The sequence below is a fragment of the Gavialis gangeticus genome, unplaced genomic scaffold (assembly GCF_001723915.1).
Source record: "Gavialis gangeticus isolate Ggan-Ray unplaced genomic scaffold, GavGan_comp1, whole genome shotgun sequence".
Lineage (NCBI taxonomy): Eukaryota > Metazoa > Chordata > Crocodylia > Gavialidae > Gavialis > Gavialis gangeticus.
In genome coordinates this window covers 47,319,861-47,340,218 of record NW_017728996.1, presented here as the reverse complement: position 1 = coordinate 47,340,218, position 20,358 = coordinate 47,319,861, and the positions used below count along the sequence as shown (strand labels likewise).

General features: G+C 48.0%; 1 protein-coding gene across 3 annotated transcripts in view; it reads left to right on the top strand.

Annotated features, from left to right (window-relative positions):
• LINGO1 (leucine rich repeat and Ig domain containing 1) overlaps positions 1–20,358 on the top strand; it is a 475,932-nt gene that overhangs the window by 181,948 nt on the left and 273,626 nt on the right. Inside the window, exon 3 of one of the 3 annotated variants that reach the window (XM_019504435.1) lies at positions 4,548–4,684. The exons of the other annotated variants lie outside the window; for them this stretch is intronic. The gene's annotated coding sequence lies outside the window, so the exon portion shown is untranslated. The remainder of the gene's footprint in view (positions 1–4,547; positions 4,685–20,358) is intronic. 3 annotated transcript variants of the gene reach the window in all.

The following is a 20,358-nucleotide window of genomic DNA, read 5'->3' as shown; positions in this document are numbered from 1 at the left end:
GGGGGGGGGGGGGGCGGGGCAGGGCGCATGATGGCCTAGACTAGAGTTTCAGTTTAATCCTGGTACAGAGACAGAAGATGGCTGGAAAGTGGTCTAGGTTTGGTATGCAAACTCATCCACCAAGGCTGGATTAGAATGGAAATAAACACATCTGGGGTTTCTGTATGGGCCCTTCCGTACAAAATCTGGAATGGATTCCTTAGGGCCTGTTTGCTGCAGCATAGATCGCTTCTAGGCTTTATCCAAAGAAATGGATCCCAGAACATTAAAAGGGGAAGGCTGGGTTTCAACACTAAAGCCTTTCACAGACCAAAGCATCAAAGGACTGAGGATTCTGGTGTCGGATCCAGGTGGCATGTGCTGCAGGAAAGGACTGGTGCACTGGGGCCATCTTCTTGGTGCCAGCCCAAAGTACGCCCCACTGTGGAGCTCCCAACACCAGTACTGCATCAGTAGATAGTGTGCAAGGCTGATCAGACCTTGTGTGCCTGGTCTCCTAGGTGGAAGCTCTTTGTTACCTCAGAGCTCCTTCCCCAGCTGCCCCTAGCACAGAAGACAAAAGCTTTTCTGAGCATCCACCCAAATATACCAGTTAGCGAAGCCATATACTTCCCTGTAGGGTGGTCACACAAATGCTAATGCAGCTCTATACATTTATGACCAGGCCACGTAGAGTCGGAGTGTTGCAGGAGGTTCAGAACAGCAGTCTGGAGTGGGGAGGGCAGTCTGTAAGAGCACCTATACACCAGCATGGAGGCTGCTTGGACACACTGGAATTCCAGTGCATTGGAGTAGACTCAATTAATTGAGTCTGCTGAAGCGTGGCAATTGCCATGCCCCAGAAGCATCCTGTGTCTTACGTATCAGCATCACCATGCTTAAAAATAGTGGCGGGGGGTGCTTAAACTAAAGCTTGTCAAATGGACTTTAGTTCAAGGGCCCCCACTGCCATTTTCAAGCATGGGGAGATGCAGTGGTACTTTAATTAGAGCAGCTCTCAGAGACAGTCTAATTAAAGAACACCCTGCCTGCCCCCACCACCCCCTGACCATGTATAGAAGTGCTCTAAGGCTTTAGTGTTATTCCTTTAGGACTTCAGTTTAAAGTCTAGAGGACGTTTGCAAAAGGGATCAGGCTGCCCTGAGGATAGTTCAGCCTCCACGTCAGTTCAGTCTGACATTTTCTTTCCCTGTGCAACCCTGGCAATGACTTCTGTCTTTTCTTGGTAGAACAGATGCATACAAGGAAACCTCTCTGTCATATAGACCTGGGCTTTGTATTCAAACTGCTGCTCCAGCTAACAAAAACCGATCACCTGGAGGGATCGTTCTTGCCTTGAGTGAGAAGGGAAGTTGGTTTTCATGTTGATTCCAGCCCAGTTATCTTCTGTCCTTCACCTGGAAGGATCATCTACGTCTGAGATTAGAGGGGTATCAGGCTCAGTATTCACTTTGTTCCAGGTTTCTTTCCACTGCTTTGCATGGGTCTTTCCCCAGGAGAGAAGGGGGTTTATTCCCCTTGTTGAATTCTGTCTTTTGGCTCTCTTCAAGCTGATCTGTGGGAGGCAAATCATCATGGCCCATGCAGCTAGGCAGGCCTATCCTCACTGAGGATCTGGTAGTGAGAGCTCAGTCCTGTTTACATGACTTAGTGCTGACCACCCTCCAGTGCATCCTGTGGGCATCTGGGTACAGCAAGTCTGACATTTGTCATTTCAGCTGTGCTCCCTCCCCTCCTCCCTCTCTGGCTCTTTGTGGATATGGTAAACTGAGGAGGGCACAGCACAAGGTTGGCTTAATCCCAACAGCAGCAGCAATATCAATGCACCTTCTGTTGCCTCTGTGCCTAGTGCACATGTAATGCCTGGTGCAACGAACAGCATAAGGCAGGTAGTGGAGGCAGATCAGAACTGGGAGTCCATTGGAGATGGACCACAGCATCCCCAGCAGGCTCCGTGACCTTATGGAAACTGGCTGAGGCCTGCAATGCTCAGAGAAACCCAGACACAAACACAGCTGTCTTTCCTCTTGCATTCTTCTTGCTGCTTTTTTCTTTCCTTCCTTCCACCCCCCTCTTTTTGGCTGATGGCCCAGAGCCAGGATTTTTTTTGGTGTTTTTTCCAAGAAAATAAATCTTTTATCTGTTGACTACGATATCACACTGGAAACAAAGTCCTACAAATCTTGTGTGTTTTATGGGCACCTTAATCTCTCTGGTTGTTCGCTGCAGCCCCAAACAAGCACAACAAAATGAGCAAGAAGATTAACCCCCGAAGGGCAGCCTGGAGCCTTGAGTACTGCAGAGAGACAAGTGCTAACTAGCCCAGGTATCTGGGGGAGAAGGGAACACCAGTGTCTGTGCATTCAGCACTCGGGAATCAGTGGGGCAGTCATTGTGGAGAACCTGGAAGATGTCTGTTGTACTTGGGAGGTGTCCATTAGTAGATGTCAAAGGGTGGGGGGACTGTTGGCATGGTGCCATGGCTTTCAAGTGGTTAAGGGGTACAGGGTGGTTGTGCTGTAAAGAGCTCTGGAAAACAGGACAGTATTGCAGGAACTGGAAGTCCCCCTGCAGAGTTGGGAGTGTTGTGAGAGCTCAACTAACTGAGGATTGCCAAGAGCCTGGCAGCACCTTGTAGGTCACTTGCGCTCATAAAAGAGCAAAGCTCCAGAGACTATGAGAAGGGGCAGCAACACTGCACAGACAAGGGAAAGCCTCAGGCTCTAGGGACACTGGAGGTTCTGTCGACATCCTACAGTGTAGGGATGTAATGGGATGTATTGGAGGTGCTTGCCCAGGGGAGGGCTCATCTTAAAGCAGATGGGACCTAAAGGGTCCACTTTCAAGGGTCCAGCTGTTCAGGATGTGCCCTTGGTGAGAGCGGTAGCTCCATGGCAGCTGGGCCTCTGCATGATGTTTTCTGTGACCTTGCTGAGGGGTCCCTGATGCAAACTGAGCCACCCAGGGACATTTATGCCACAGTTGTAAGTGGGGGTGATGTTACTGCTGAACCGTATTGGATTGAGCAGGGAAGTGGGAGGCACCAGAGGAGAGACTGTGAGAACAGGGTATGGCAGAGAGCAGAGGAGCCAGGCAGAAGGACTGGAAAGGGCCCACCTCTGTGTTTTTGTCAGAGGGTGTGAGAGAGGAGGCAGAAGCATGGAGAGGCACACGTGCTTGAAGGAGAAGAGGCCAGGAAGTGCCAGGGCCCATCCATGGGAAGTGTCCCCAGCACTGTCATAGCCTTGCCAAATGTTACGCCCACAGCAGCCCACCCACCAGCAGCCCTCAGCGTCACAAGCCTCCTCACATAATTTACGGCATCTGGCTTTGTTCAACTTCCAGCTTTAGTTTGGGAGAAGAAAAGAAAAATGCATTGGGGGGGAGAGGAAAAATGGCTCGTTTTACTTAATTATGACTGATTGTGACAGCTTGCATCTTTAGTCTGAAAAGTATCTGTGAGGTGCGGGCTGCTTCTCTCAATCGGGATAATTATGTTAATTAAAATGCTTTCTTTATAGCAGTTCTGATTAATAAAAACAGTTCCAGTGCTCTCTTTAAACACTCTAACCTTCTGTTGCATGGAAAAACTGGCTTTTCTCAGCAATTTATGACTTTTAAAACAGATTACAGTGGGACGGCCTGCTGCTTTCACACGGTAACGCTTCCTACACGGCTTGGGAACGCAGCCCTGCTTTGAAGAGAACAGAAGGGGAGGGGGAGAGACTCGGCCAGCAGAGCGGGAGCGGGTGGGATCTGCGGGGGGGAGGCGTCGGGGAGCGAGGCATTGCTGCGCGCTTGCCAGGGAATAAAAATACCACTTATTTCTCTAATTGCTGTTTATTTCCTCTGCAAAGTATTGGGATAATTAACAAGCTCCCAATTAAGAAAAATTACATGTGGGGGGAAAAAAAACAGGTAACTGTGCCAACCAAGCCTGTTCTCCTGCTGGAAGGGGGATCGGAGGAGAAGGTTGCCTCTCTGACGACTTGTTCGCACACTAGCAGGAGCAGGCCACCATAGCTTGGGTGCAGGAAGTATCTAGGCTGCCTGCGCCCCCCCCAGAGTAATTCTTAAACCCTGTGCTTCTTGTGCCAGTAGCCCAGGGGACTCTGCCAAGATGGGAAAGTGTCATTATCTTAATTTTTTGCAGTGGGGAAACCACGGGGGTAAGTCAAGAGCAGAAATTCTCAGCTGCAGCCACAGTTTTGTTGAGTGACGTCCTTCCTGGATGCCCAGTTTGAGACACCTTGATCCCGGACTTTGAAAAGGCAAGGGAGCTGTGTCAAGCTGGGACCAAGTGGTGAAGTCTGGTCTGAACATTCAGGTCAACTCCTTACTCCTGGGGCAGTTGCCCTGCCCTCGTTCCCCTGCCCTCGTTACACCACTAATGGGAACTCTACGAGTTCCAGGTGCCCAGTCCCTAGCAGTGTAACGAGGGCGGGGGGAACAGGGAAGCCGCCTCGGGAGTAAGGAGTTGACCCAAATGTTCAAACCAGACTCCGTCACTTGGTCCCAGCCTAATACATCTCTCCGTCCCTTCACAGGACAGTCCCATCTCTCACCAACACCTTCCCTGACCTTGAAGGCTCCCTCTGGCAGGGCAAGCCAAAGTGTCCTGAATGCGTTTGTGGCCTCATCCCTCTCATAGCCCTGGACAACTGCAGTGCTGGTGTACATTTAGGTAAGGCCCTGACTCAGCACCACGGGCACTGTAGCAAATGTCACGCACGTGCAGGACAAGTCGGAGTCAGGAAGAGCAGTCGATGGCACTGCAACAAACCAATCTCCATCCATCTGCACCAGGCCCTGAACCCAGCCTGCCTCTCAGTACAGGGAAGTTGACCTGGCACTTGGCATAGGTTGGCCTGGACAGAGTGGATGTCTCCTCATACCCTCCTTACCGAAGGGGGAAAGCAAGGGGCATGGCCTAGCCCAGAGGGGACAGACCTCATCTTAAGTTCAGCAGGATTGTAATAGGTGGGCGCTCAAACCTTGGCCCATGGGCCAGATCCCCATGGACTGTGGCCCTGTGCACAGGCCTGATCCCAGTGTACAGGACTGGATGGAGGTATTAGGGGGCCCCAGGGGTATGTGGGGGTCCAGTCTGCCCTTCAGACCAGGCCTGTGCCATTCATTCGGCCAAAATGCTGAGTGCCTCTGTTACGTGTATTTGCCCACCAGAGGGTGGAAGGAAGAGCATGAGAGCCAAGCCTGATGACCCTCTCCCTACCCCAAGCCAGCCAGGTTGGCCTCCCTTTCCAGACCAATCAGATGCAGCTCAGAATAGCTTGGGAGGTCCTTGTCTCTATAGCCTACCTCTCCCCACAGCAGACCTCTGGCCCTTTCTGTAATGGGGCGGGGGGACGGGGAGGTGGGAAGTGCTGGCAGTCCTTGCTGACCTCTCTCCTCTGGCAAAGATGTGTTTGGTGCGTGCTCCTTTGAACACAGCATTCAAGACCGGCCTTAGGGTGTCTCTGCTCCAGCAGTGGACTCTCATCCCTTAGCTGCAATTATCTGCTTGTCTGCCTGCCCTTATCTCTCTATCCATTGTGTGTGTGCCGGTTAGCAGATCTGTCAATCTGCCTCCACGATCTCTGGGGTTTCCAGTTATCCATTTGTATCTCTCTCTCTCTCTCTCTCTCTCCACCCAATTTGCTTCTCATCTTCTGTTCTTCTGTCAGCTTGCAAGCTGTTACCCCACACATTGCACCCTAGGAGCCCGGATGGTGCAGGGAATCCATGCAATGACTGCACCTAGAGAGCAACCCAGATTTTGGATTGCAAACCAGGCTGAACGGACTTGCCTGTGCCACGGGGGGTGTAGGTTCAGCTCCCATCTATGATTCCTTGCACAAACCCGAGCATCTTATTTAATATACCTGGCCCTCAGTGTCTCATCTGATACTTGCAGTGCTCTACAGGGAAACCGGAAGGAGGCATCTGTTTTAGCTAAGGAAGCTGTCGTGTAGGAGTCCCTGGGTGAGTATGCCCTGTCAGACTACTGTCTGGGCCGAGGTTGTGCAAGTCAGCAGGCCTTTGTTTCACTGGGGGGAGCCATTCTCCCTTCCACCTCCCTGATCCATCCCAAAGGCTCAGCTACCATGGGCCTCTCTTACTCCCTGCACAGTTGCAGACCTCGCTGTTCATCAGCTGTCCCAAGGTGTTTATCCAGCGTCTTCCCGAAAGCCTCTCGTGAAGGAGATTCCACAGCTTCCCAGAGTAGCTTGTTGCAAGGAGTTTACTTGGCTCAGTGGCATGCTTTCCCAGGCTGGGGGAGGAGGTGGGAGAGGTAAGGTGGAGGGAGGGCAGCAAGGTCTTCATCTGAGGTGTCCTTTCAGTTGTACCTTGGCTGATCTTAGCACAAAGAGCTTTGCAGAAAGAGTTCTCTCCCCTTCTCTTTTTCCCCACCTCATCCTTCTTCACCCCATCTTTCTTTTCCTCCGTACGTGCAGTGTATTCCTCTCCACTCCTCTCTCCCAGTCTCCTGCAACACAAGTATAACTCAAATGGGGAAAGACACCCGCTACTTATCTTCCCTGAGTGAAACTATGCGCCAGCATCCTCGCCTGAAGGCAGGAGCACTGCGCATTGGTTGTTGCTTGTAATAAAACTGAGTGCCACAGATGGGTCACAGCCAGGACTACGCAGCTGACCGTAATGAAAAGGCACTGGAAAATGCTGCTCTTGATACCCACCAGTCCTGCCAGTCTAATCGGGGAAGCAGCTGCAGGTCCCCAGCAGGAAATTCGTTCACACCTTTGCAAGTGCCCTTTTGCTCCCCATCCTACTTGTTTCCTTTCCCTTCTCCAGACTCCATATCCAATTCAAGCTGGTCAACAGGCCTCCACAAAGAAGACACCAAAGGCAGCTTTCTACTAATGATGCAGTAAAGTAAGGACTGGTGGTGATGACAGGTATCCAGTGCCTGCAGGGCATTATCCCTAGCATGTTTTGCCAAGCAGTGTGGGATGTAAAGCTGCAAGAGGCCTGAGCAATGTGGAAAGACATGTGAAGTATTGGACAGCCCTGGGGTGAACTTGGTCTCCTGCCCATAGATAAAGGATTCCAAGTGGGTGTAAGGTACAAGCCAAGGAGCTTGTTGGAGAAATAATAAAAGCAGAGGGGCTGTCCCTTCTTCTGCTGTCTTGGTGTTTATATTAACCTGCTCAACCAAACCTGGGTGGCTGGACAAAACAATAAACTTGGTCATTAAAGGTGCAAGATCTCAGGAGCCCATTTGGATCCCCTGGTGGTAAGTGCGAGCTTTGAAGCCAGGTGTCTGGAATCACAGCTGGTTTGGAGAGGCTTGGCGTCTGGCGTTCCAGTCCCCTGTGTGCCCTGGGTCTGTCCACGACACTCTTCAGGTCCAAGTCTAAGCCTGGCCCCTTTTTACTTAAGAGCTGACTTCCAGTAGTTGAAAAATAGGGAGTTAGAAATCATTGCAGCCCATGTAAGTGGCTTGTGTTTTGGAGGATTGGAAAGGGCAGCATCTCATTAATTCAGAATGCTCCCTGAACTTCTGAACTTTGAGTTTTGCCTTTCTCCTTCTACCACAACAGGGGAGGGAAAAAGCTAAAACAAACAAAACAAAAAGTCAAGTTGTTTTCCAATTGTATCAAACAAGCATTTTTAAGAACCACTGACATGCTGAAAAAACGGTTCTGTACAAGTACTTTTCATTTGAAAACTTTTGTCTAGGTTTTACCTCTGATTTTACTGATAGGATCCTCAGAGCATTTCCTGCACTCCCCCTCCCCCCAGGGGCTGGGTGAGCAGCCAGTGTTTGAGGTACCTACACTGAACTAGCTGCTTTTTTCAATTCCTTTTCAGTGAAGCAGGTCCTGGCCTCAAAACTCATTCTGAGTCCTCTTGGGCTTTGGGGATGTTTTAAACTTCATGTCCAAATCTGAGTGCAGATTTTTGCAAATGGTGGTCTACTTAATGACAGGCCAACATCAAAGATGGGCTCCAAAACCCCTAGTTGTCAACAGCTGGCTCCCCATCTTCTTTCCTCTCCCATTTCTGTCTCTTCTGTTCCACACTTTGTTCTTTATTTCCCCCTTCTATACCTTCCTTCACTCTCTTCCTCCTGTGCCCTCTTTCCTTTCCGCCCATCTGACTCTTCCGTGATTTGTGTTACGGGTCACTTGTGGCTGGACCAAGCCCAGCATAGTCCCTGTTGGCTCCAGGGTGAAGGTGTGAGTGCTTGTCCCACCAACCCAAGGGTCTGAAGGTATGTGTTGTGGGGGATGCTAGTGAGCTCAGTGCCAGGCTTCATTGACATGCACAACTCAAATAGCTGGTCAGGTTCACTGCACTCCCTGTATATGGGTGTATATTTCAGAGTGGTGTCCTGTCTGCTCTGGATTCAGCCTGGCAATTGCAGCTACAGTTTCTGGGTGATTCTCTGACTCTCTAAGTCTACCTAGGAAGTTCACCCACCCGTTTCTTTCTTTCCTTAGCTTCCTCCATGCTTTTGTTCCTCTTTCTCCTCACTTGGTAATCAATGTCCCTCTCTTTTTTCTTTCCCTTTGATTCCTCCCTTGCGTGTAATCTGTAGGTACCGGGCAATGAGCTGCTCCTCTCCCCAGAAGATTAGTTAGGAGACTCCAGCTGTTCTGAGAAATGACTAATAGCTGCTCACCCTCATCCTTGTGTCAATACTCAAGCTCCTTGTCAGCCACCCCCTCCCCCCCCCAGTCGCTGTCACCCATCCAGTGCAGTAGCAAGGTTCCAGCTCTCTAATGCGCTGATGTTTCTGTACCCTGCAGGCTCAGCTGTGATTGGCCAACTCCCTCTCCACTCCTCTCCTCGCTGCCCCGTTTACCTCTGCTATATTTACATGTCTATTTTATGATTTCAATTTTTAATGCTTCTGCTCTTTGAAGATGCTTAATGCTTTGGAGTGGAACATTTTATTCCAAGTCCTGAGCACAGATTGAGGACAGAGCAATAAATCAACTAATAACTGGAACCTCATTTTCTGCTCCTGCAGCTGAGAGTTAACCCTTCTTAGGCTGCCTGGCTTTTCCCATGCACTCAGCCAGCATCCATCAACTTAAGTAGGTCTCAGTTACCACTGCAGGAAGCATCGAGAGCCAGTGTCCTACTTGGGGCCTATTCGTGAACTGTCCAGACAGAGCCTCTGGCAAGTCTTCTCCAATTTCTTCATTAGTGGGATTGTACCTTACTAGGGAGAGAGTGAGTCTCATTCAACTGTCTCCCATTCAAATCACACGGTCTACCAGTATCTCCTACTTACTGTCATGGACTGCAACATCCCTGTAATAACAATTACTAGAGAATAAAAATAGCTGGAAATAAAGGGGCCAGCCAGCTCTTCTCAGACCACCAGCAAACCTCTAATGGACTACAGGTTAAGACCTTTGGTGTACAGGGCATGTGCCCTTGATAGAATTTGTGAGACAGGGTCACGTATGCAAGTTCTTTATTACTCTCTGCTTAGAGGCTCTGTAGATTTTTAAGCTATTGGCTGGCCTTCAGCTGGCTGCAGTGTGGTCTCTTGCATCTTTGGGAAGAACATAAAAAGCTTGCGCTGCCTGGACCATGCCTGGCTCCCAGAGGCTGTCTTGCTATTAGTAAAAGCAGTAACGCTGCTTCAGATAGCACTGCACTGTCCAAAATGGCAGCACTAAACACAGTGGAGGTATAGTTGAAGCTTGCTTTCAAATGCTTCCTTGCTACACAGAGGCTTTGTTAAAGCAGGACATCTTCCTCTGAAACTTTTCCCTTTGAGTGATACCAAAAGGAGGCATAGATACTGCTATATTGGAAAAGGCCAGTAGTACAGTGAATCCCTGCCACTGTGGGGGTCCGACAGTGTGTGTATGGGGGGGGGCTCCTCTTCTTTGCTGCAGGAATGAATGCTATCAAGCCCAATAACTTGTGGCTGAACTAGAGCCAAGCCATTAGAAAGATATCAGTTTCCATTTTAAGATCTCTCAGAGATGGCCCAACAGGATGCAGTGCTCCCAGTTGACCCTGCTATGGGACAGTGCAGATGGCAGAGCATAGGGATTTTTCTCCTTCTGACCAGTAGTGGATAGATGCACTGTTCTTGTCTCAGATTAGGGGGACTAAAGACCAGAGGCAGAGCTCGGTAGTTCTGCACTCTGGGTAGTGGCCAGACTGGTAGCAGTGGTGGCTGCTACTTTTGAGTCCCCAACTCTTATCAGCACCAGAGGCTGGTGCCCTGCTCACCCCTTCCCCCTTTAGTTAGACTACTGCTACAGACTCTGCCCACTCAGAACCTACCTAGTCTGACTACCCGTGCCCACCTTCATGAATATGTCTAGTCCTTTAAAAGAATCACTTGCCCCAAGCAGATCCTGTGGCTATCAGTGCATTCTGATGGCAAGTCGTGTGGCATAGGTTCCCTCTCAGTTTTGTCACGTGTCTAGGCAGAGCATATTAAAGCACTCAGGCACCCTGCCTGCCCTTAAATTCTTTTTTGTAAGGGTCAGCAATGGCTTGCAGTTACCTACATTGCTAGCTTGAGCTTGCAGGAGAAATCTACTGCCTGTCAACTTGTAAAAGTCACGCTTGCCTCAACTGGCAAAAGGCCAGCAGCCTACATCTTAGTTGCTTTTCAGCTAGCAGGTGGCACCAGGTTTCATCTATTCTTATTATTCCTCCTTTCCATAAACAGTAGAAATCATGCTGCCATGACTTAGCAGGGTTGGTGTGGTCAATACTGGGAAATCTCTAAGAAAATCCAGGTACTACTAAAGAAAAAGAAAAAATGTGGATGACAGCAGTTTGCTTTGCCTCTGGTGTCTTCCACTCTTTGTCCTGTGCTGTTGGTGGTTATGGGTAGGTGAGCTCCAGCTTTCCAGTGCAGAGGTTACTGCATTTTGATAGTGGGAAAGCCACTTGCGTGTACAACACGGCACATGGGGCTGAAAGGCACTGTATAAATGGAAGTTGCTGGCATTCGTATGCTTGACATGATGGTGACAGATGGCCCAAACCACATAAGCCTTGGCCTGTGCGAATGTTCTCACACACTGCCACCTAGTGGCACATCAGACTTGTGACAAGGTCCTCCAAGAAGCACCACTTGGGAACAGCTGAAAGAGGAAATAGAAGATCATTTTATTATCTACTTCCAGCAAGCAGTTAGAACAGGCTGGGCTGAGGCAATCAAAGGGGTAAGGAGACAAAAGGGGAACACACGTCCATGCATGGCACTCTGGGCAGAGTGCAGGTGATGTGCTCAGCCCAGGATGTGACCTTGAGTTAGCTGATAATTGACACCTATGGAGAGGGGCCAGCTCAGAGCCTGTTCAGCCAGGTCAATGCAGGATGGATGCAATGCAAAGGCTTTAGGCTGACTCTTTCCATTGGGGCAGGTCTCACCCTTCCCCCCTGCTCCTCCAGCCTAGCTTGACAGTAATACCTACCTGCCTTTGTCCAAGTGCTTTGGGATCTGTGGACCGAAGTAAAAGGATCAGTCTGCTGCCTTTTGTTTTTTTTTGGCACTGTCACTGCATGAGGGGAGAGCACATGTTTGTGAGTCTCAGAGATTGTTTTAATGAAGTGCTGAGGCTTCATTAAATGGTCCCTGAGACAGGCATATGTCCCCTGATACCATTCCACTGCTACAAAAATACCAGGCCGCATAATAATAATCAGAGTGCACTGCTATGATTTTTTTTTGGTAAATGGTTCTCTTAAAACTGTATTTTGTGCTCGGATGCTGTGGAAATTGGGAACACTATAAATACTTGGAGATCGATATGGACTAATGAAGCAGGGCCAGTGTATGGCTGCAAGTACTTGAAACTCTGGGAGGGAGGGTTAGTTCAACCAGTGTTTGATTTACATCTCAACTGTCAGAGAGAATTACAAAGCTTGCCCTCTCCAGGTTCCCTACTCCAAGATCCTGAAGTACTGTGGCCCTGATGAAGCAAAGCAGCATCAATTTTAAGCCTGCGGTTAGTCCCTTTAACTGTCAGTAGGGCTGCTCTCATGTGCACACTCTACTGGGCAAGGTCAGCATGTTCTAGGTACAGGATCAAGCCTGCTGGGTGGAACGTCTCCAGCAATCCTAGCAAAAGCTTGGAGGAGGGAGGGGGAAACCGGATCTGTGCTTCTTCATAGTCTCCTTTATCCTGCTTCATTGCGCTCCAATGGCCCACGTTGTGTTTAGCCATAATTATAATGGGGCTCCTTGGCTGTGCTTTCCAAGCCCATACACAAATGCTTAATAACCCACAGTAATGCTTTCCTGCTCATTAAGTGACTCAAGCAGGAGTTTCCCTGCTTCTGCTTCTTCTCATGGCCCTCAGCAAACCAAAGGGCCAGCAGTCCCTGTGTCAGTGTTGTTTACTTCACTGGGGGGCTGTTGAAGGAGCTACTACTCCTGGCCTCCAAGGACACCTCCTCATTCCACATATGTCACCCTGTTACAGTGCAAGGGAGTGGCCCAAACAGGTGCAAACACCTTCTGCATTGGTCTTTATGGGAAGAGGATACATTTAACTAATAAATGGCCCCTTCGTTCCAGGACAGAGGAACACAGCAGCTTGAGAATGTTGCAGTCTGATGCTCCCTAATCTAGCCCTGTGTTCCTAGCTGAAGGTTCACAGTCATGCTCCGTATGGCCACATCCTCTCACAATAGCTGCTCAACAGCACTCATCCCTCCACAACAACCTGGGCTACATGAATTTAGGTTTAGAGCTGTGCTGGAGAAATCTGAATGGAACAGTTTGCCACTGGAAAATGTCATTTCATTGAAATCTAAATGTTTCACAGAACTGCATTGACTTAATAATTCTACCTTTCTCACTTTGTTCATGTCAGAAATGTTTAAATGTCACCATTTTTGTCTCATCTTGTGTGGACACTAGTATTTTCACATTGTGCTTAGATTATATTGAATATGTTGTGTGTCCATCTTAAAGGAATGAAATGAAGCATTTGTATCCTTACCAGAATGGAATTGTTTGGAGGTTTCCAAATCAAATGGTTTTGAAATTTCTGCCCTGTGGAAAATCTGGAGTTTTTTTTTTTTATTCAGAATGGAAAAAAAATAAAATGTTGGAATTGCCCAGATCATAGGAATTCCCATTTCTGGCAAGCTCAGCTTAGGATCTTCCTTCTCTGTTTCCCTAACCGGTTAGCAAGTTGTACTGGCAGTAGAGCAAGTACATTGATTAGAAAGCAGCATCTTTGTACTGTCCTCTGTTTAGAAGCCCTGGTGCTGGATTCCCCAGTGTGCAAATGAAGCAGACTATATACTTCAGTGATTGGTGTTGAAATAACATGTGTGGAGTATAGTATTGGACTTGCTATCCAAGGCCTTCAGAAACCCATCTTGAAAGACCTTATGCAATGTGTCCCCACTTTGTGAAGGTCTCAGATCTCCTATATGCAGTTCAGTGGCTTCACTCAAGCCAAGTGAGTAGGTACATCATCTGTATTTATAGTCCGGAGGGAGTGGGGGTGGGGGAGCACTTTAATTAAAGCAGCTCCAAGAGCTGCTCTAATTAAAGCGCCCAGAGGATCACGTGTATCAGCATCCCCACGCTGAAAAATGGCGGTGAGGATGCTGATACTTGTGACATTAGAGTCTGCTGGAGCATGCTAATTACCGCGCTCTGGCAGACTCGATTAATTGAGTAATTACAATGCGTTGCAGCAGCTTTGCTGCACGTCTTTAGGCACCCCCGAATGGTAAGTCCCAGAGTGATACAGTTCAAAAGAGAGACCCTTCCATCTCCAGCAAACAGTTACTTGGTTTGGCTTGGAGCTTGCAGAATTATAGGCCATCAAATTCCTTCTATAAAATACAACAGGAGTTGTAGCCACCTTGAAACACAGTAAAACAATATGTTAGAGGAGTACCAATAAAACTAGCCCTGGCGGCTACCACAGCACAGTCCATGAAACCCTGTCAAGAGCAACAGGGGACAATGTGAAAGAGATTCACATGCCTGAAGGTGTGAGTTTTGCAGCTGCAATACCATTTCATACTAAACCTCCCAGAGGGCCTGGAATTATCCTTGGTGCGGGGTGGGGTACTCCAAGGGTCTGGAAATATGAAAGATGACTGTAAGCCTACCAGTGGTAGCTTTAATCTAATTAGCTGCTTCCCTGGAGGGTTTGTGCTCTGACTGGTTCCCTATGTCATCACATCCTGACTGCTGTTGGTACTTGTGCTAACTAGATTAGAACTGTAATCACACCTACCCCTTACTATAGAGACATACTCCTAAGTTGTGAATCTCCTGACACAGTCAGTGCTGTCACAGTGTCAACATAAGCAGAGTTACCCTTGACTTGTGCGCATCCAGGTGAGATCAGTGGTGGCTCTGCTGTGTCTGAACCACCTGAGTCTTCTAAACTAGGCTGAAAATGGCTCATGAGGATGCTTTGTTGTTAAACAGCTATTCAGCTGGCATAACTCAGTGTTGACCATTGATTGCAGAGTTTGTGGTGTCCATGCTTCCAGTTGGGATGAGAATAGCCAGGACAGCTGTCTCCTAGTACTGTTGGACAAAGGGCTTTGAATAGCACTGAGCTGAGTTTAAAAGTGGTTGTGATATTTTTTACAATCTCTGAAGATAGCAAGATAGTGGATTGGGCACACACAGGGATGTACAATGAAGTGATGTCTTACTCTGTACTGAGTGCAGTGTGTGCACAGAGGACCACAAAAGCTGGGTTTTTACTGAGGCTCCTCTTTGGTGTTAGACTAGCTTTCAGGAGCATACGCTCTAACTAACACTTCAAATGTAATTTAAATTGAATCTACTTCTTTTCACACACTCAGAACTGTAACCAGTGAACTTTGGGAGTGAATTTTTCCATCAGTCTGTGCTGTGAAAGGTGATTGTTTTCCTAGAGTTGGAACAAAATTCCTGCAAGTCTTTCTGAGAAATAGAAAAGTGAAATTACTGACAGAGCTGGTAGCAATGCCTATTGTTCAAGTCTCCTAACACTTCCCATTTGTAGATTCTGTTTACAGTAATTTATTTGCCTACACATGTATGTATATACATACAAACATATATACACACATGTGCACATGCACACAATGTTTAAAAACAAATCCCTTTCCCAACAAATTCTACTCCCAATACTACAGCAAGGTATAAGGTCTTGAGAACTAGAACTGCCTTTTAGTGATGGAAAAGAGAAAATAAAAAGCCAAATAGTTACATCCTTACAGCATGAATGTACTGTGTACCCCAGCCTCTGGTTCCTTCAGGTGGGAAAAATGCATCTCACTGATACACATATGTTTCAGCACCAATTATGCAAGCCTCATTTATGCTAGACTCCCACGACCATGTCCTGTGACATCTATTAATTACATTAAAAATGCTTTCATTCTCCCAAACCTCCACAATGTGAAAATGTTTAGGCCCAGGTTTACAAGAGTGTATAGGCAGGCAACAAACCCTAATCACAGGTTATCAGTGAGGTCTGAATCCAGGGAATTAAACACCAAACCCAGGGGTGAAATCATGGGGCCTTTGATATCAATGGACTTAGCATTTCATCAGTCCTCTGCCTCTTAAGCCTCTGGTAGCAGGCTTTTGTCTTTTATGGGGACCAACCACTGACATGCAGCATGACACTTTGGCATAGAGCAAGATGCAAAGGACTGAGAACTGGAGACTCTTTAATTCTAAAGATTGGTGTTAATCACTGTGTGCTTTTCACCACCCTCATCAGCAGATATCTTTCTAAATGGCTCAGAAACGATTACAGGACCTGATGCAGGAATCGCTGCTGAGTCTCTAAAGCCTACATTTTACAGGAGACCAGAAAAACAGTCATAGCTGTCCCTTCCCCCTTGATACCTATGCCTAGTGCTGATTCAGTACATTGTGGGTATGTCAACACATGCATTTATGCCTTCTTCAATTTACTGCGCAGTAAGCAGGAATAAGCCGGTGTCTACACTTGCAGGTGTTAAAGTGCATTAATACTGTGTGTAGACTGACTTGGGACTAAAGTTAGCCCCACACATAAACAGTATTACTTCACAGTAACGCGTCTACATGTGCGTTACTGTGTAGTAACTAATTGGAAGTAAATTTGATACCTACATGATGCAGGAATCAAATTTATGTTCAAGTCTCGGCATAAGTCGCCCTGTTTACTACGCAGTACAGGTGTGTATGTGTAGACATGTGCCCGTACTGCGCAGTAATTTCAGTTACTGCATGTGTAGACGCACCCTGCCTGTCCTTCTGCTAGTGCCCCACTTACATCTACAGTCAGAGGTCCTGGTTGTCATGGCATTTATGACATTCACCCCTGCCCTACTTGGACACCTTTGGTAGAGTTGGGACATGGAAACACAGTCCCACTGCAGATTAGCATGAGGCAGTGGAAAAAAAAGAGATTTTAGCAGGCCCGGATATTCATTCTGGGATTACTGGAGTGCTGGTATTTTGTCTTGTTCCTTTTGGGGCTGTGTTTATGGCAGGCTCCACTCTTGCAGTCTCCAGGGCCTGGTTAAAGAAGGTCAAAACAGAATAGTGAACGGGCAAAGGAGAAGGAGGAGCAGCAGTGGGGCAGCAGTGCAGGGGGAGGTGGGGACTCTGTCTCTGGCTGTGTTCCCCCATTTTTTCCTTCCTTTAACTGCTGTCAGACCTTTCCCAGGTGCCAAGAGCCAGTTCATTGGGTCAGGACTGTACTGGAGAGCCAGGACACAGGTTGTTTTGCCCATGGCATTTGCCTCATCCAGCTTAGCATGGTAAGGCCCTGTCCTCAGCTGCCACCTGGGTAGAACAATATGGTTGTCCTAGTCTCTCTGCCTGGGTCCTTCCCATGTGGGCAGAGCAGAGAGACAGAAGTAAGCACGAGGTAACTCTTCGAGGAGTTTCCTCCCATACCTTGCTAGCAAAGACTGGCATGTGCTTCCTGTGGCAGCATTAGGACGGCAGGCTTCCCTCGTTAAAGTCATGTTGTTAATTGTGAGTGAGGCTGTCTCCATCACATGTCATATTCCAGGTCATTTGCATTCTCTCTGCCAAACTCCCATTGTTACAGCTTTGAACTTTCAGAAAGAGCTGTTTGTCCCAACTCAGACATGAATTGGTAATTAATTCCCAATTTTAAAAATAATAAAAATCAGCTTTTGGTGTAGCAGAACAAAGGTATATTCAGAGCTGTTTCACCTCCATTTGTCAGGAAGGGATGGCAGGCGGCCTTCTCTCCACATGCTAGGGGCTCAGAAGATAGTGTATAATTATTTCTAGACTCCAAGCAGGCTATTTTTCACTGCTGCAATGGGCTTTCTGTGTGTTCGTGTCATAAGGCATTGTGTGTTGTTAGAAGGGTGGTATCCAGGGGCAATTCCAGATGGGCCCAGCAATACAGCTCTAGGCTTTATTCCTCCCATGGCCGTGGGTCTTGTGAACTTATTTTAAAAAACTACTTCCTGTCCTTGTAATGGCAGGACATTGACAGTGCCCTCTTCCCCCTGCTTTACATATGACAAGTGCAAGGGTGCTTGGTGTTTTGGTCATTACGTCTGGTAGCTGTGCGTGATGGCTGTTTTTAAACCTTTTAAGACAGGCACTTGTCTGAGATGGTTTAATCAGGGATGATCCTGCCTTTAGCGCGGGGCCTGGACTCGATGACATCATGAAGTCCCTTCCATCCAGTTTTCCTGTGATTCTGTACCTAGCTCCTTTTTTGCACTTTTTTACCTATGAGTCTCAAAGCTCTTTACAAAGGCAGTTGAAACTATCCTCTCCTGATTCAGGATAGTTTAATGCCTGAAGTTGGTTTTCCTCTGTGAACATGTAAAACTGTGGAGCAGAAAAATGCAGGAGCTTGGCAAAGGTCACCCAGCAGGCTGGTGGTACAGTCTTCATCCCCCAATCCCAGGCCAGTGCTAGACCACAATAATCCCCCCCAGTTAACATTGGTATGGGGATAGCTGCATGAGGGCCTGAGCAATGGTCAGAGCCCCACTGTGCTGGTTGCTGTGGACACAAGAGAAAAAGACTTGCCTTGCCCCAAAAACCATAGTCCTAGTACTCAATTGTACTAACAGAGGTTGGCAATACTCTTGCCTTGGCAGCAACCCTTAGCAAGGTATCTGAGGGCTTGTCCGCGTTACAGCATTTCTGCCACTGTTGCTTTGTGGGCTGAGACATAGCCCATCCATGATCCTGTTTGGGGTTAGTCCAAGTCTTGAAGTTTGCTATTCTGTGGTCAGGCAGAGCATGCACTGTCAGACCCTCGGTGGGTATAAATCAGCACTGCTCTACTGACTTTACACCATCTGAAGGGTGCGACCCATAACTGTCAGCAGAGGCCCCATTGGGAACCTGGTCTGTGCTGGAAGAAGGTGGAGGGAAGGAGTTCTGTTGGGGTAACTCCCCCTCCCCACCAACTCCCCATGGGTCATCTGCCCCATGGGTTTTACCAGCGTAGCTGCATTGGCTACTGGTACATGTTTTTCCCTACACCCACAACTGACATGGCTGTGCTGCCAAAACTCTGTCTTCTAGAATAGACTAAGCCATGGAGAGGACACAACCCACCATGCCCTGCCCTTGGGCATTTGTGTTTGCGCAGTTGCATATGCATAGAGGAGGACTGGAGGAAGTCCTTCTGACCCTACTTGTGGGGTTCAGTTCTTGAGGCTTTGATCTCCCTAAATTGACTTTGCACCAGCTGAAGGATATAGCCCACAGTCTGCTCTCTTCTAGTTACACAAAGCTTTGCTCAGTCTCTCTCCTCTCCCTACGTGTATATGTACATGCATGCATCTCTTTCTCACTCTCGCATGCACTCTCTTTCTGCTCCCTTGGGTAAAAAGAGAGGCAAGGGGCTGGCAAGGTCAGCTCATGCATGTTAATGAAGTTATGACTTATTTAAACAGCATATGCCATGGTACTCCAAGTAGGGCCCCAGTCAAGGTGAGTTAATGAACATAATAAACACAGCTGGGAAGACTACAGCAGCTTGCTAGTAGCAGAGCTGTGCTACACCTGTGCATGGCAGTATGACACCTCTATCTGTACTCTGAAGTTTCATCTTCTGAAATCACCCAGAACCACAAAATGGATCAGCACCTGCCATAGGGACATTTCCACCAGGAGCCCAGCAAAGCTTCTTGGGAAAGACCCCTCCCAGTTCTGTGTGTTACTGCTTCCTCCATTAGAGGAGGACACCCACCATATACAAACACAGAAATTCTCTTTGCTCTCTTCCTTCAGCTTGTCAGGATAACAGCTCTGCTTTGAAGCTGTGGGTCTTCAGTTCAGATCCCAGTCTCAATTTATATTCAGGCAGCATGTGGAGGGTTAATAGCAGCGGAATAAAAATCGCTCTTGCATCCTATGGCTTCAAACACTGGAGTTTCCAGGAGTGCTACTGGAGTAACTGCTGTGGGAGTTTCTAAGAGGGCATTAAGAATGCAGCTACTACTTAGCACCTCTCCAGAATTTGTATTGGTCCTTGTCTGGTCATTTATGCTTCAGCAAATCAGGCATGAAATGCTACCATTCTGATCTGCACAGATTCAAGGCAGAAGGCAAGACTGACCTTCCAGATTAATCCATCTGTACTAGCCTCCTCCAGCCACTCCCTCCTTCTCTTCTCAGATCTCTAGCTGTGCTGTTGGTTCTTCTGGGTCACTTAGCAGCCTCCAATGGGCTGAGCAGCTCAGTGCCCCTTGTGTGCATACATGTGGAGACACTTCCTGGCACGAGGACATGATGCAGTGGTCAGATCCCACCTGGGAAGGTAGACAGCAGCCTTGTAATACCACCCTCCACCCCTAGATAGTGAAGGAGATGAGGACAAGTGATGCTGCGCTATCACTGAGCTGGGATGCACCTAATGATAGGAAGTCATAAATAATCAAGTGGGATCAGAGAAGTCTCTCCAGTAGCAGTAGGGGGCTGTTAATATCCCAAATACACTGTGGCAAGGCAGAGCACAGAGAGTTTAAGGCTGATCAAAAAATCCTGAAAAACAAATGTTTAAGCTTTGAACTAGAATCATTGGAGTAACTTCCCTGGAAATGTTGGGGGTTGGTAAATCAAGTCAGGGTGTCTTTTGAAAAGATCTGCTTTAGCTTAGGTCAAATTCACAGGCTTGGTACAGTGATTGGTTACTGCGTAAAGGTCAGCATGCAGGAGGTTATGCATAGGGTTGTCCATTGTAATCATCCTTGTCCCTCTGGCCTTAAGGCAGGGGCGGGCAAAATACCGCCCACGGGCTGGATCTGGCTTGCCAGGCCATTCTTTCTGGCCCATGGGGCCCCTAAAAATTTACTAAATTAATATATTTATTTGCTCCTGGCTGTCCATCAAAGATGACAGGAGACAGGGGGCAGTAGGACCCAGGGGGA